Source organism: Mastomys coucha, unplaced genomic scaffold (assembly GCF_008632895.1).
Source record: "Mastomys coucha isolate ucsf_1 unplaced genomic scaffold, UCSF_Mcou_1 pScaffold14, whole genome shotgun sequence".
Lineage (NCBI taxonomy): Eukaryota > Metazoa > Chordata > Mammalia > Rodentia > Muridae > Mastomys > Mastomys coucha.
Genome location: NW_022196896.1, coordinates 34331548 through 34346895, shown reverse-complemented (window position 1 = coordinate 34346895; position 15348 = coordinate 34331548). Strand labels below are relative to the sequence as shown.

The window sequence follows — 15348 nt, the reverse complement described above, 5'->3', positions numbered from 1 at the left end:
TAATTCAGTGAAAAGGAACACCAACGTACAAACTCCTGACCAGCTGGCAGGTAGGTGATGATATATCTGAGTGCCACAGAGAACTGAAGTGTTCTGGACTGCAGAGCACTGTGGCAGAGATGAGGTATCAAGGGTTATGATTCTATTACAATCTAGAAAGCTTAGCGTTCTTACAGAATGTGTCTCTGATGTCTTAAAATAGTCTGCCATGCCAAAAAGAGAGAGAAAAGGTATGGGGTCATGGCAACATTGGAGTCAGGGCAGCTGATAAAAGGTGAGGTGAGGTTGCTTGGCAGGATCAGTGGGGAAACTGTAAGTGGCAATTGTGAGTTAGTTCAAGGGGGTGCACATAGCCAGCAATCTTTAAAGTGACAAGGTCAGGTGATGTTAGGGATTTGGTAGGCTGAAGTAAGGGTCTGAAGCAGAAGGCAAAATGACAGGTTAGTACCATTTATGAGGGGGGATGTCAAGGAAGCAAAGACCTTGGAGGAGTGATTACTTCTACTTTTACGATATGTGGAGGTTGGGCAATTGGGACATACTTTCTCTGGATGTGCATAGTACTTACTGGGGGCCTAGACTGGTTTTTATGATAGAGCGTACCAACAACACCTGTTTCCCACCTGGGATTCCATGGGTCTTGGTTATAGAAGGAGAGGGTTTTGAATTATTGATAGACGTGATTAGTCCATGATCCTAACATATGTATCTGGCAAGACCAATCTGGGCAACTCCCATATTTGTCTGGCCTTTTTTTACAATCATCTTTTGACTGGTCAAAGAGGAAGCAAAGAGGCTATAATATGTAGATGGAATGGTGGATAGGGATGACAGCAATTTGGGTGGGCATCTGGCTATGGATCAGTTTTCTGACACTATTTAGAAAGACTGTTTGTTATCAGTGGGGGGTTCTTGAATCTCCAAATGTAAGGGCTACCCTGGATGAGAATGACCAGCAGGGGAAGGATGAGAAGCCCATGTCTAGTCCAGTGGGGCTGAGTGCAGTTGCTGGAGTGGAGTCTCATTTTCCTGGGATTGGGGCCAAGGTGGGTGGTCTCAACATCTTCTGGAGCTTAAGATAGCAAAGTCCTGTTGAAGTCAATGTGTAGGTAGAAGGGTAAAAGGTTTGAGGTGAGACAGGTGGACCCAATTAGAGAGTCCCTTGAGTTTAGCAGCTGTGAGGGTTATGAGAATTACCTTGAGTGGGCCCTGCCATTTAGGAGAAAGAGATGAAAGCTGATGATCTGGAGGAAAGAGAAGAACTTTATCTCCAATGGTAACAGGCAGTGGGCAGGGGACAGTGTGTGGTCTTGGTAGACAGTGGTCAGCAAAGTTCCATAGGAGAGAGTGGAGGTGGCAAAGTAATCAGATAAATAGGTGATCAGGGAGGGAAGAGCATTTAGGTGAAAGACCAGGAGTTAGGACCAGATGTCCATACATGAGTTTGATAGGTGAGATGAAAAAAAGTCGCTTGGGGAGAGCTCAAAGCCTAAAAGAGCCAGAGGTAGGAGTTTTACCCAATCAAGGTGAAGTTCCTATGACAATTTGACAGGAGTGGTTTTTAGGAAGTGGATAGTTCTTTCTATCTTTCCTGAAGACTTGGGGTAGTAGGGGATATGAAAATGTCATGGGATGTCTAGGGCTTTAGGTAGAGTTTGAGAAATCTGGAAAGTGAATTCAGGATCATTGTCTGACTGGAGGGAGGCTGGGATACCAAATAGGGGAATGATCTCTTGGAGGAGAAAATCAGAGACTGTCTGAGCCCTTTTGTTGGTGGTGGGAAATGCCTCCACCCACCCTGAGAAGGTGTCCACCAAGACCAGAAGGTACTTGGCACATTTGACAGTGGTCATGTGGGTAAAGTCAAGTTGCTAGTTGGTTCCAGAAAGGGAACCTCTAGCCTGATGGGTAGGAAAAGGGGTGCTATGATACCTGGAGTTGGGTCTGACATCTGACAGATTTTGCAAGATGCAGTGATAGATAATTAAGGAATGTAAGACCTCAGGAGTAGGCTGTAGGTGGGTTTTAACAAAATAAGACAATGCTTGACTGTTAGGATGAAAGAACTGGTAAAGATAGGACAGAGTTTGATGAATGTCAGGAGTGAGAGGGGGATGTGGGTTGTAGTGTAAGAATGTCCTGGGGAGGATCAGATGAGTCTAGACCTCTAAGGGCTACAGTCTTAGATGTTGGAGACAATAGTCTTCCATCTTGTCGGATCTGGAGTGGATAATTCCAATAGCTGTGTGGAGATGGGAGGCCTTAGCATGGTCATAATTTGGTTTGTATTAGTTACCGATCCTCCTTTTGTCATAAGTAACCCATGTTCCTTCCAGATAGCAGCGTGGGACAGGAGGATATGGAAAGTATATTTGGAGTCTGTGTAGATGTTTAAGGATCGTCCCCTTGCCAGTTGAAAGGCACAAGTAAGGGATATTAGTTCAGCCTATTGAATGGTGGTAAGTGCAGGGAGGGCCTATGCCTCAATCACCCCTGTTTCTGATAGTGTCTTGGACCCTTCATGTAAAAAGGAGTTGCCATCTGCCAACCAGTTATAGATGGCCTGAGGCAACGTGCCTTCCTGTGTGTGTGAAGGATGAGGTAATAGTTCCTCTAAGGTTTCAGTGTAGGAGTGAGATAGGGAGTGGTTTGTATTTGGTCAAGAAAGAAGATTGGAAATATTAAGAGGTGGGCATGGTTGGTAAGTAAGTATGGAGTCTTCTATTAGAGCTACCTGAAGGGAAAGAACCCTGGAGGGAGGTAGAGTTTTTAAGGCTTTGTAGGTTAGGACCTGGGACAATTTATGAGAAGAGAAGACAGTTATAGGTGACCCAAAGTTTAGTTTTTTGGACTTTTGAATAAGAAGTTCAGTGGTTGCTAAGGTATGTATACAAGGTGCCCATCCCTGGATGATTAAGTCTAGTATTTTTAACAAGTATGCTACAGGTGCAAAAGAAGGTCCCAGTTGGTAACCTAGGACTTGAAGGGCAAATCCCTCTTTTTCAGTTACACAGAGGGAGAAAGGATGAGTCATGCCATGAAGGAGAGCCTGTTGGAGCCTTTGAAAAGGCTTGGTAACAAGTTTGAGAAGAGGTTTGTGGGTGGGGTCTAATGGTGCCAGGGCCTGGCCAAATAGGTGTGGGCTGCCCTGGAATCCCTAAGGTAGAACAGTCCAGGTGAGTTAGATGGAAAAGTAGGTGTCAGGGTCAGTCCAGGTAAAGGCAAAGATGTTCTGTGACTGAGCATTCAGAGGGATAAAGAATGCATCCTTGAGATCTAGGACTGAGAAATGAGAAGTTCCCGAGGGGATCCACAACAGGATGGTGAGCAAACACTGCAGAATTAATGAGTCTGAGATCTTGGACCAGGCCACAGATTCCATTAGGCTTATTAATTAATATAGGGGTGTTGAAGGGGGAAAAGGTAGGATGGAGGAGTTTTTTCCTTAGGAGGTCAGAGATGATAGGCTTAAGTTTCTTGAGGCTCTGGAGAGAAAGAGGGTATTGAGCTTTGGGTGATGTACCTGGTAGGGTCCTGTAATTGGATGATAACAGGAGAATGATGTTTAGCAACAGAGGGGTTCTGAATGTCCCAGACTCAGAGGTCTACCTGAGAGGTTGGCAAAGGAAACAACATGTTAGAGTTAGTAGTTTGGTTGACTAGGATGATGAGGAAGAGGAGGAGGAGGAGGAGGGAGAGGAGGAGGAGGAAGAAGAGGAAGAGAGGGCCTGTTGTTAAGATTGGGTTTAGGTGGATGGGGGGCGCAGAGGAAATAGAGGCTCCAACATAGCTAGAAGATCCCTTTCCAATAAGGGTATAGGACACATTGGCACTACCAAAAAGGAATGGGTGAGAGGAATACCTCTAAAAATGTAACTAAGTGGTGGGGTTTGGTGAGGAAGATAAGGTTGTCCTCTTACTTCAACAATAGGAGAACGAGGAGAGGAGGGTCCCCAAAACTTTGTCAGGACTGAATAAGTGGCTCCAGTGTCCAAGAGGAAGGAGATGAGCTGTCCAGGTACCATGATGACTATCCAGGGCTTTCTGCTATTGATGGAAGTGGTCAGGTCAAGGGAACTTGGGCCTCTTCAGTCATCCATAGCCAAGCCTAGGAGATCAGCTGGAGGGTTACCTGGGAGTGATGTCCCTCTGTCCTGAGCAGCATGAACGCAATCAACAGCCCAATGCCCCTCCTGATGGCACTTTGGGCATGGCCTTGGTTACTTGCACGGGTTAGGGTAGGCCCTTGCCTAGTGACCTTGTTGGCCATATTTGTAGGAGAGACCTGGTAGTTCTCGAGCCTTCAAAGGCCAGGAAGCCTGGGTAGTGACTAGGGCTGCTGGCACAACCTTTGCCAGCGTATGACATTTTTGTCTGCTGACCTTATCATCTCTCTGATGGTACACGTTGAAGGCCAGGTGTTGTATGCAGTTTTATAAAGCACACTTGCTCCTTGCTTGGTCTCCTTGCCCAGTGCTGTGGCTCCTCACAACTTAGCTCCAAGGTCACACTGCTGATGGCTCTCTAACCATCCCGCCTTTTCCTCCAGCTGGCTCTGCTAAGCTGCCCAACAACTGTCCCTTCTGAGAGCACCTGGAGCTGCTGCTTGTGTTCCATGGACTGACTGCCCCTTTGGCCTACTTTCTCCTGCCCACCTGAATCATCATGGATGGAAAACACCAGACACCCTTAATATTTTAAAAACAGTCAGGAACACAACTGCTGGGCGAAGAATTTCTTGCCCCATCCTCCTTAGCCTTGACAGCCACCTTTAGAGCCGGTAAACTATGGGTCCCCGTGGTTACATGTGTGATATTTCCTATCTGCTCCACTGACTGGTCCGAATCCCAGTCCTCTCTGCGTTCCCTTCTCTTCCTCCTGTGACCTGGAAATCCCACCTTATTCTTTGCCCAGTGATTGGCTTCTGCTGTCTTTATTGACCCAATCAAGAAACAATTAGCAAACTAGATTTTAGTCATCAGCTCCTCCCTCTACAGCCAGTGCCAAGACTTCTGCCTGTGGACTTTGCCTTTCCAAACACCTAAGCTCGGCCTTAACGTCGGGATAGCTCTGGGAAAAGAAGTAGGTCATCAGGAGTTGCTTACCTTCTAGGTTTTCAGGGTCTAAATTTGGATATTGTAATAGGGTCTTTGTAATAGAGTCTAAGGCACTCTAAAAGCTGAGACAGGTTTTCTTGTTTATCCTGGATGGCCTCATGGAGTTTTTCAAAATTTACTAGTTTTAAGGATGCCCTATGGAGACTGGCCAGGAGGCAGGTTATGAATCAGTCTCTGGCTAGAATATCATTTGGGGAATTATAATTCCATTAAGATCCTGGTTGGGTACTGTCTCAAATCTGATTGGAAATGCTGAGTCTGTTTGATGAGTATTGTCTGCATGTATTCTAGCTTGTTCCTAAACTCACCTGTGCTCATCAGGAAGTAAATTATTACTGAGAATCATATGTATATCATGGAAAGTCAAGCTATAAGATTGAGGAATATGCTAAAATTCATTAGCGGAGGCAGAAGAATTGGAGGTACAGGATCCCAATCTTTTTTCTTTTTGAGAAAGTTCACTTAGCAAGAAAGGGACATGAACTCTGATTAGATCATCTACCCCAGTAACTTCCCTTCAAGGAAGGACCGATGCTGGGTTAGGCTGGGTAGGGGAAGGAGAGGGCTTGACTATAGATTTAGAATGAGTGGTGGGAGGGCTGAAAGTAGGTGCCAGTGGAGGACAACTGGAGTGGCCTGCAGCTGGCACAGGAGAGGGGAGGAGTCTGGAGAGGTTAAACAAGGAGGCTCTGGGGAAATCTGGTAAGAAAAGGCAGCTGAGAAGGCTGGGGGATTAGGAGAGGTTGTAGAGACAAGATTACAATGGTGAGAGGGAGGTTGGTTATCTGGATCAAGGATTGTGGTGTCAGCTGGTAGAGGTTTTATAGCTTGAATAAGTTGAGTTGGGGGATAGGAAAAGTAAAGAGAGGGTTTGGAGTGAAGATAGGTAAAAGCTTGGGCAGTGAGTTGGTGACCCCTCCTATTGAGCCAGTGCTGGAGCCTTCTCATCAGGGATTAGAACCTGTCTTGGACTCAAAAGAAGAGAGCTTCAGAGACCCAGCAGAAGTTCTAGGTACTGATGCTGAAGTGGATTATCTGGAGCAGTTTGGAACTTCCTCATTTAAGGAGTCAGTCGGCTTGGAGGGAGCAGTTTTGTATTTGAAAATTGACCCCCTTTGAAAGAGATGCCTTTGTGGCCAACACCAGTGGTCCCAGTGACAAATAGTGCACAGGGTACAGAGGAGTCTGGCTCTGGAAATCTGATAGAAGCCAAGTTTGTGGACTTAGATTTCTTGGGAGCTCTGGATGTTCCTGTGTCAGCCCCACCTCTGTGCGTCCTTGGGCCTAGAGGTTTCCTTCCTGCTGAGCTGTTGTGGATGTGCTACAATACAGCCAGAAAGACCTGGAAGCAGTGCTGAATATGATAAAGTAGGAGAACATGGACCTGTGAAGCAAATAAGAGGACTTCAGGTATTTGGAGATGGAGAAGATCATTGATGGATTTGAGAAGATCATTATACAAATCAGTATAGAAGGCTGAGAAACAGAAGGCACTGGCAAAATCCAAAATCCAAAAGGTTTTAAAAAAGGGAGACCAATTTACTGCAGACCTGAACTCCATGGAGAAGTCCTTCTCTGACCTTTTCAAGTGGTTTGAGAAGCACGAGGAAATGATTGACGGCTACTAGAAGATGTGACGGCTACTAGAAGATGTGCTGGCTACTAGAAGATGTGACGGCTACTAGAAGATGAGCAAATCTTGCCACCAATATTAGATGAAACTGAGCACTGCTGGGCAAGTCACAGCCAAGCCAGTGCAGGTCTCATGGGGGAGACTTTAATTTTATTTTTATTTTTTATTTTTATTAGATATTTTCTTTATTTACATTTCAAATATTTTCCCTTTCCTGGTTTCCCTCGAAAACACCTCCTATTTTCTTCCCCCTTCCTCTGCCCACCAACCTACCCTCTACAAAGAATAAACAGGCTGAGAAAGAAATTAGGGAAACAACACCCTTCACAATAGTTACAAATAATATAAAATACCTTCGTGTGACTCTAACTAAGCAAGTGAAAGATCTGTATGACAAGAACTTCAAGTCTCTGAAGAAAGAAATTGAAGATCTCAGAAGATGAAAAGATCTCCCATGCTCATGGATTGGCAGGATTAATATAGTAAAAATGGCCATCTTGTCTAAAGCAATCTACAGATTCAATACAATCCCTATCAAAATTCCAACTCAATTCTTTACAGAGTTAGAAAGAGCAATTTGCAAATTCATCTGGAATAACAAAAAACCTAGGATAGCAAAAACTATTCTTAGCAATAGAAGAACTTCTGGTGGAATCACCATCCCTGACCTCAAGCTGTATTACAGAGCAATTGTGATAAAAAACTGCATGGTATTGGTACAGTGAAAGGCAGGTAGATCAATGGAATAGAATTGAAGACCCAGAAATGAACCCATAAACCTATGGTCACCTGATCTTTGACAAAGGAGCTAAAACTATCCAGTGGAAAAAAGACAGCATTTTCAACAGATGGTACTGGCTCAACTGGTAGTTAGCATGTAGAAGAATGCAAATCAATATATTCCTATCTCCTTGTACAAAGCTCAAGTCCAAGTGGATCAAGGACCTCCACATAAAACCATATACACTGAAACTAAAAGAAAAGAAAGTGGGGAAGAACCTCAAGCACATGGGCACAGGGGAAAATTTCCTGAACAGAACACCAATAGCTCATGCTTTAAGATCAAAAATTGACAAGTGGGAGGCTTTATTAACAGAGAAGGGAGCCGGGCAGTGGTGGCACATGCCTTTAATCCTAGCACTTGGGAGGCAGAGGCAGGCAGATTTCTGAGTTCGAGGCCAGCTTGGTCTACAGAGTGAGTTCAAGACAGCCAGGGCTATACAGAGAAACCATGTCTCGAAAAACAACGATACCAACAACAACAACAACAACAAACAGAGGAGGAGCAATGGGGAAGAAGCAAAGAAGAGAAAGAGCTATGAGTCAGGGTAAATGTCTTTTATCCTGGCTATGATGCAGGTAATGCAGGTAACACCTTCTTACCCGCAAGTATCTTGCCATTTTTTTTTTTTCTATTTTACTCAAAAACCAAACACTGTTTCTTGAGGAGACCAGCAAGGGCATCTATAGAAAAGCTCACGCTTGCTGAAGGCCTTGCGTATGACAAAATCTTTTTCCCATGTGGAGGGCTCTTCTCCTCCTGCTCCAGTAACCCCTTCCTCTCATACTTTCATAGAAATGATTTATTGACCAGCTGAGTGTATTATAGTCCTCACTTTTATTACACAGACCTAGCTGCTCACAGTGCAAGAGGCGATTCAAACAACTGTGACTTACAGATGCTATAGATTAGTAACAAGCCTCCCAGCCCTACCCTTACCAGTGTGTAGTTTTTTAACCTAACCTATGTGCATTTATCATGTATTTAATCCTTATCTAACCTATCTAATTCTTAGTTTAGAAATTGATATAATAATAGCACCCACTTAATCTCAGAGGTATTGAGCACTAACTGACTGAGGGACTCCTTGTGAAGTCCTTGCTTTGAGCTTAGTAAACATATAAGAAATTCATTTTAAAAAGATGATTAGGACTTCTAGCAGTCTTCAACTTTTATGTTAACAATGACAGTTTCTTTAAAAATATATTAAACTAAATATTTCCCATGAATGAGACATGAAACAAAGAAAAAAACTCTATTCAAGTCTAAGATTATGTCCTGATGTCAGAGTGTGTTCTATGCTTTACCAACACCCTGTCTGTGGTTGTTTTAATATGCTTGGCCCACTGGAATAGCACTATTAGGAGGTGTTGCCTTGTTGGAATAGCTGTGGCCTTGTTGGAGGAAGTGTCACTGTGTAGGTGGGCTGTGAGACCTCCTAGGCTTAAGACCCACCCAGTGTGGAAGAAAGCCTCCTTCTGGCTGCCTGATGAAGACAAGCCCAGGTCAAGATGGAGAACTCTTGTCTCCTCCAGCACCATATCTCCTTTCATGATGCCATGCTTCCTGTCATGATGATAATGGACTGAACCTCTGAAACTATAAGCCAGCTCCAATTAAATATTGTTTTTATCAGAGTTACATTGGTCATGGTATTTCTTTACAGCAATGGAAACCCTAAGACACTCTCATAGGAAACATTTTGTGTCTAGGAAAGTTATTGGGCCATTGGAGGTGGATGTCTCTGGGCCACAGAGCTGAGTGACTATAGAGCAGTGCTTAGCTTTCAAGGTCTATGCTCTCTCATAATACCAAACTTTCTAATTGGTATTATGGCATGGGCATGATGCCTCTGCTCACAAAAGACCAGGTGCTAATTTAGCTAGCACTCATTTTTATTATCTCCCAGTACGTAGAGTTAAGTGGATACCAGAGACATTTGTCATTTAATATGAAAAAAAAATGTGAGAGAAATTCAGAACTTTTTCATAAAGATATTTTTTCTATTTCCCATCTTATCTGGTATCCTAAACAGAAACTGGTTGCAAGTTTTGGTTAAAGTGGGAATGATACATATGTAGTTTGAAGCTGGAGATCAGTGTATTAGGAAGGAAAGTTACTGAATAGTTGTTCCTAAAGAAAAGATCTGTATGTTTATAGAATTCACCCAAATAAGTGTTTGGCTGGAGAGGTGGTAGGGTACTTGTGAAATGTGAAAGTCCTGGAACCCATTTCTAGCAAGAGAAGGAGTGAGGAAGAGAAATTTACTGAGAGAAAGTTGGTGAGTATGATATTTAGGACCAACCCCTGCTTTACCAGAGACCACACTGGAATACCTCAGGCAAGCCCCCTGCCCACAGACCACCAACCCTCTCTTGGTGCCCACCCAGCCTACTCCTAACTCAGCTCTTCTTCTTGTCACCACATCCCAGACCACAACTCTTATGGAAGACCCCTGCCCCACAAGAGGCCACATCAGCTACTGGAACCCCAAGTAGGCTGGTTACATACAGAGCACCCCTATTTTCTCAGTACTTGCCCTCTCTTCATCACCAACCCCACCCTCCATTTCCAGTGGAGGCACCCTACTAGACCAGAGGACTTGCTGACCACCATAACTGCAGATAAACCACTCACCCCAGCACAGTCCTCACTCATTGTCTTCCCAGCTTACTCCCAATTGTCCCACTACTTCCTGTCACCATATCCTGGTTTCTAACTTCTGTGGATCAGAGTCTAAGACATCCAGAATTCTAGCCTTGAACTCATGCAGAGACTTCTGCTCAACCACAGAAGACCAGAGGGGAACAGAAACCAAGGGAAAAGTACTCATCCAAGAAAGACAAACTCAGAAATCAGGACTAGATCTATAATTACCCTAAACCCAGATACCTAGACACCAGTATAAGAACACAATACCAATAGCCAGGGAAATAGATCACCATCAGAACCTAGCTATCCTACCACAGGAAGTCCTGAATATTCTATAACAGATGAAGCACAAGAAAATGATCTTAAAATCAACTTTATGAAGATAATAGAGGTCTTTAAAGAGAAAATGAATAAATCTCTAAAGAAATCAAAATATCTTTGTTTGCAGATTACATGGTACTGTATATAAGTGACACCCAAAAACTTTCACCAGGGAACTCCTACAGCTGATAAACATCTTTAGTGAAGTGGCTGGATACAAGATTATGTCAGAAAAATCAGTAGCTCCCCAATACACAAATGAAAAATGGGCTTAGAACAAAATCAGGGAAACAACACCTTTACAATAGATGCAAATAATATAAAATCAGGGAAACAACATCCTTTATAATAGATGCAAATAATACAAAATATCTTGGTGTAACTTTAACCAAGCAACTAAAAGATTTGTATGACAAAAAAAAATATGGAGAAGATATCAGAAGATGAAAAGATCTCCCATGCTCATGGCTTAGTAGGATTAACATAGCAAAAATGGCCATCCTACCACAAGCAATCCAACACAATTCCTACCAAAATTCCAAAACAGTTTTTTAGACACCTTGAAAGAACAAAAAATCCAAGGTAGCTGGGTATAACAATTCTGTATAATAAAAGAACTTCCAGCTGTGTCACCATCCCTGATTTCAAGTTGTACTACACACTTATAGTACTAAATCCACATGGTTTTGGCATAAAAACAGACAGATTAATCAATGGAATTGAGTAGAAGACCCAGATATACATCCACATACCTATAGACACCTTATTTTTGACACAGAAACCAAAATTATACTATAGAAAAAAAAATATCTTCAACAAATGATGCTGGTCCAACTGGATGCCAGCAGGTAGAATAATTCAAATAGATCTGTGTCTATCACTCTGCATAAAACTCAAGACCAAGTGAATCAAAGACCTTATCATAAAACCTGATAGAAGAGAAAGTGGGGAATAAACTTGAGCACATTGGCAAAGGAGGCAACTTCCTGAGAAGAACACCAATAGCACAGGCACTAAGAACTCATGAAACTGAAAAGCTTCTGTAAGGCAAAGGATACTATCAATAGGACAAAAGGGCAGCCTACAGTATGGGAAAATTTTTTCACCAACTCCACATATGACATGTATTAGTCAGGGTTTCTATTCCTGCAAAACATCATGACCAAGAAGCAAGCTGGGGAGGAAAGGGTTTATTCAGCTTACACTTCCACATTGCTGTTGATCATGAGAGGAAGTCAGGACTGGAACTCAGGTAGGTCAGGAAGCAGGAGCTGATGCAGAGGCCATGGAGGGAGGTTCCTTACTGGCTTGCTTCTCCTGGCTTGCTCAGCCTGCTCTCTTATAGAGCCCAAGACCTCCAGCCCAAGAATGGCACCACCCACAAGGGGCCCTACCCCCTTGATCACTAATTGAAAAAATGTCCCACAGCTGGACCTCATGGAGGCACTTCCCCAACTGACGCTCCCTTCTGTGATAACTCCAGCCTGTGTCAAGTTGACACACAAAACCAGCCAGTACATGACAGAAGGCTAATATCCAAAATACATAAAGAACTCAAGAAATTAGACATGAACAAATCAAATAATCCAATATAAAAACATGGTACAGCTCTAAACATAGAATTCTCAATAAAGGAATCTCAAATTTCTGAGGAACTCTTGAAGAAATGTTGAACACCCTTAGCCATCAGGGAAATGCAAATCAAAACTACTTTGAGATTCCATCTTCCACATGTCAGAATGGATAAGATAAAATACGTAAGTGACAGCTTATTCTGGCAAGGATGTGGAGCAAGGGGGATATTTTCCATTGCTGGTGCTGGTGCACACTTGTAAAATCACTTTGGAAATCAGTATGGTGGTTTCTTAGAAAATTGGAAGTCGGGCCTGATGAGATGGCTCAGTGGGTAAGAGCACTGACTGCTTTTCCGAAGGTCATGAGTTCAAATCCTAGCAACCACATGGTGGCTCACAACCACCCATAATGAGATCTGATACCCTCTTCCGGTGATCTGAAGACAGCTACAGTGTACTTATAATAAATAAAGAATAAATAAATCTTTAAAAAGGAAAATTAGAAGTCTATCTATCTCAACACCCAGCTATACTGCTCTTGGGAATGTATCCAAGGATACTCCATCCAACTATAAGGACACTTGGTCAACCATGTTCATTGAAGCTTTATTCCTAATAGCCCAAAACTGGAAACAATCTAGATTTCTCTGAACTAAAGAATGTATAAAGAAAATATAGTATATTTACTTAGCTGTTAAAAACAATGACATCATGAAATTTTCAGGCAAGTGAGTGGAACTAGAAAAGATCATACTAAGTGAGTTATCCCAGAGCCAGAAAGACAAACATAGTATTTACTTATTTATAAGTGTACATTAGCTCTTAAGTATAACCATGCTATAATCCACAGAACAAGAGAGGTTAAGTAATAGGAAGGGCTTAAGAGGGACATGTGGATCTCCCTGGGAATGGGAAATAGAATAGATTTTGTGGGTGGACTGGGAATGAGTGGGGATAGGAATAAGAGGGAGCATGCAGAGGGTGGTAGGAGTGACAGAGGGAAAGAGTACTGGGGAGAGATCATTGGAATTGGGGGGGGCGGCATTTAGGAGACAATGTAGAAACCTACTTCAGTGGAAAATCCCTGGAATCATTGAGAATGACCCTAGCAAAGTATCCTAGAAATACAAAGCCTGAACTGGTTATCTTCTATAACAAGGTCTTAGCAGTGGGACTAAAACATCAATCCAGCCACAAAACCTTTGACCTGCAATCTGTCCTGCCTGCAAGATGTGCTGGGTTAAAAGTGGTGCAGAACTTGTGGGAATAGCCCTATGACTGGTCCAACTTGAAGCCCATACCATGAGAGAGAGTCTACACCGACATTTCTTGGATGGCCAGGAACCAGAGGCACGACAGCTCAGAGACCCAGGATAGAACCAAATACAACTGGCAAAAAAAAAAAAAAAAGTTGACAAAGTGAATCCTAATGATATTCTGCTATACTAGTTCAATTGTCTGTCATCAGAGGGGTGTAATTCATCAACTGATGGGAGAAGATACAGAGACCCACAGCGAAACACTTGTGAGAGCCAGCAGAACCCACAGAAGAGAAACATATACCTTATAGTTGTGTAGCTTGGTGTTCTTGTGGGATTCCCAACAGTGGCAGTGGGGTGGCTCCGACTCCTTTGCCTGCTCTTGGGATCCTTTTCCTCCCACTGGGCTGCCTGTCCTGCCCTAATATGAGGGTTTGCACCTAGTCTTATTGTAACTTGTTAGGCCTTGTTCAGTGGATATCCCTGGGAGGCCAGCTTTTTAAACTTGAAGGGAAATAGAGAAGTAGTGGATTTGGGCGAGGGGGAGAAGATGGGGAGGACTTTAGCGGAGTGGAGGGAGGGCAAACTGTGGTTGGGATGTAATACACGAGAGAAAAATGCAAAGCAAAGCAAAGCACAGCAAGGCAAAGCAAAGACAAACAAATTAAAAACCAAGTAATGGTATTTAGGACCTGGTGAGGTGGCTCAGAGTCAGAGTGTTCATCACTAACCCTAATGACCTGAGTTTAATCTCCAGGACTCACATGGTGGAAGGAGAAAAGCAACTCTAAGTAAGTCCTCTGACTTCCATGGGAGCACTGTATGTGTGTGTACATGTATATGTATGCATATTCACATATATGTATAAGTGTATAGCATGCACACACACACATATACATGTAATTAAAAACAAATATATCTAGGATTCATGTCCTATGTATAGCAGAATGTTCCCCATGAAGTTTCCTTCTTAATCTACTCACAGTAGAAAATGCTAGATGGCAGCAAGGCCTTTGCTTCCCACTGGCTTTAGAACACATGGGCAGACTATGGTGGTTTTTTTTTTTTTAATTGAGTCACAACATTGTGCTTCTAGCCTCACGTCTTATAAACTATCAGGGACCTCATTGTCACATATAATTAGTCTGCCTTCAAGATGACTACGGGTCATATGACCACACTGAACAAACCAGGCTCATCCCAAGCCACAATTCACCAAGTGCCTTTGAGGGGGTCAACCTCAGGCTTCTGATGAAGCAGAGAGTGACCCAGGCCCATTCATGTCACAGTTCAGAGGTGGACTTTGATTAGCTGGCCCCTAACACTGACACCACCTGATGAGCTAGAACAATGCTTAATAAAGTTTACTCCTGCAACCTTCAACTGGGCAGAATATTCCAAGATAACCTGGGGGACATTCTTAACCTGCTTTTCCCAGCACCTGTAGGGAAGTTACTGTAAGATTAGAAAAGGTAATTACATCTGATAGAGTGGCTGAAAACACATTGTTTGAAGAGAGGGCTTAATCTGCCCTATTGTGAGATGGTTAATGGAAGCCCAGGCCACTGGTCTCTCACCTCCAGCAGAATGAAATCTGTTTGCATTAGAATGTTTAGAGAGCAGCTGGTAGTCTGTAGCACTTCCAGGGCATTCCATTTCAAGTCAGCAGCTCTCACCTGGCTGAGTGCTCAGCGCTCTCTGTCTCTGTCTCTGTCTCTGTCTCTGTCTCTGTCTCTGTCTCTGTCTCTGTCTCTGTCTCTCTCTCTCTCTCTCTCTCACACACACACACACACACACACCTCTCCCGCTGTGCCTCCCTCCCTAGCATATGCCTTGCTCAGCACTGACTTCACTTTATTAAAATTCGGATCCACTCACTAGATTGAAAGGCCGGTGAGAGCCAGGGACTCATTTACCTTATATTATCAGAGTGTGGTACAGGTTCTGCCTTGACATTCACTTTCCACTTTTGCTGAGCTGGCTTAAGTTCAGAGAAGTTCTGGATGCTGTA

The 15348-nt window shown here is 43.3% G+C and overlaps 1 pseudogene; it reads left to right on the top strand.

The window, feature by feature from the left end:
- The first annotated feature begins 240 nt into the window (after positions 1 to 240).
- LOC116089364 lies at positions 241 to 6745 on the top strand (annotated as a pseudogene).
- The last annotated feature ends 8603 nt before the right edge of the window (positions 6746 to 15348 follow it).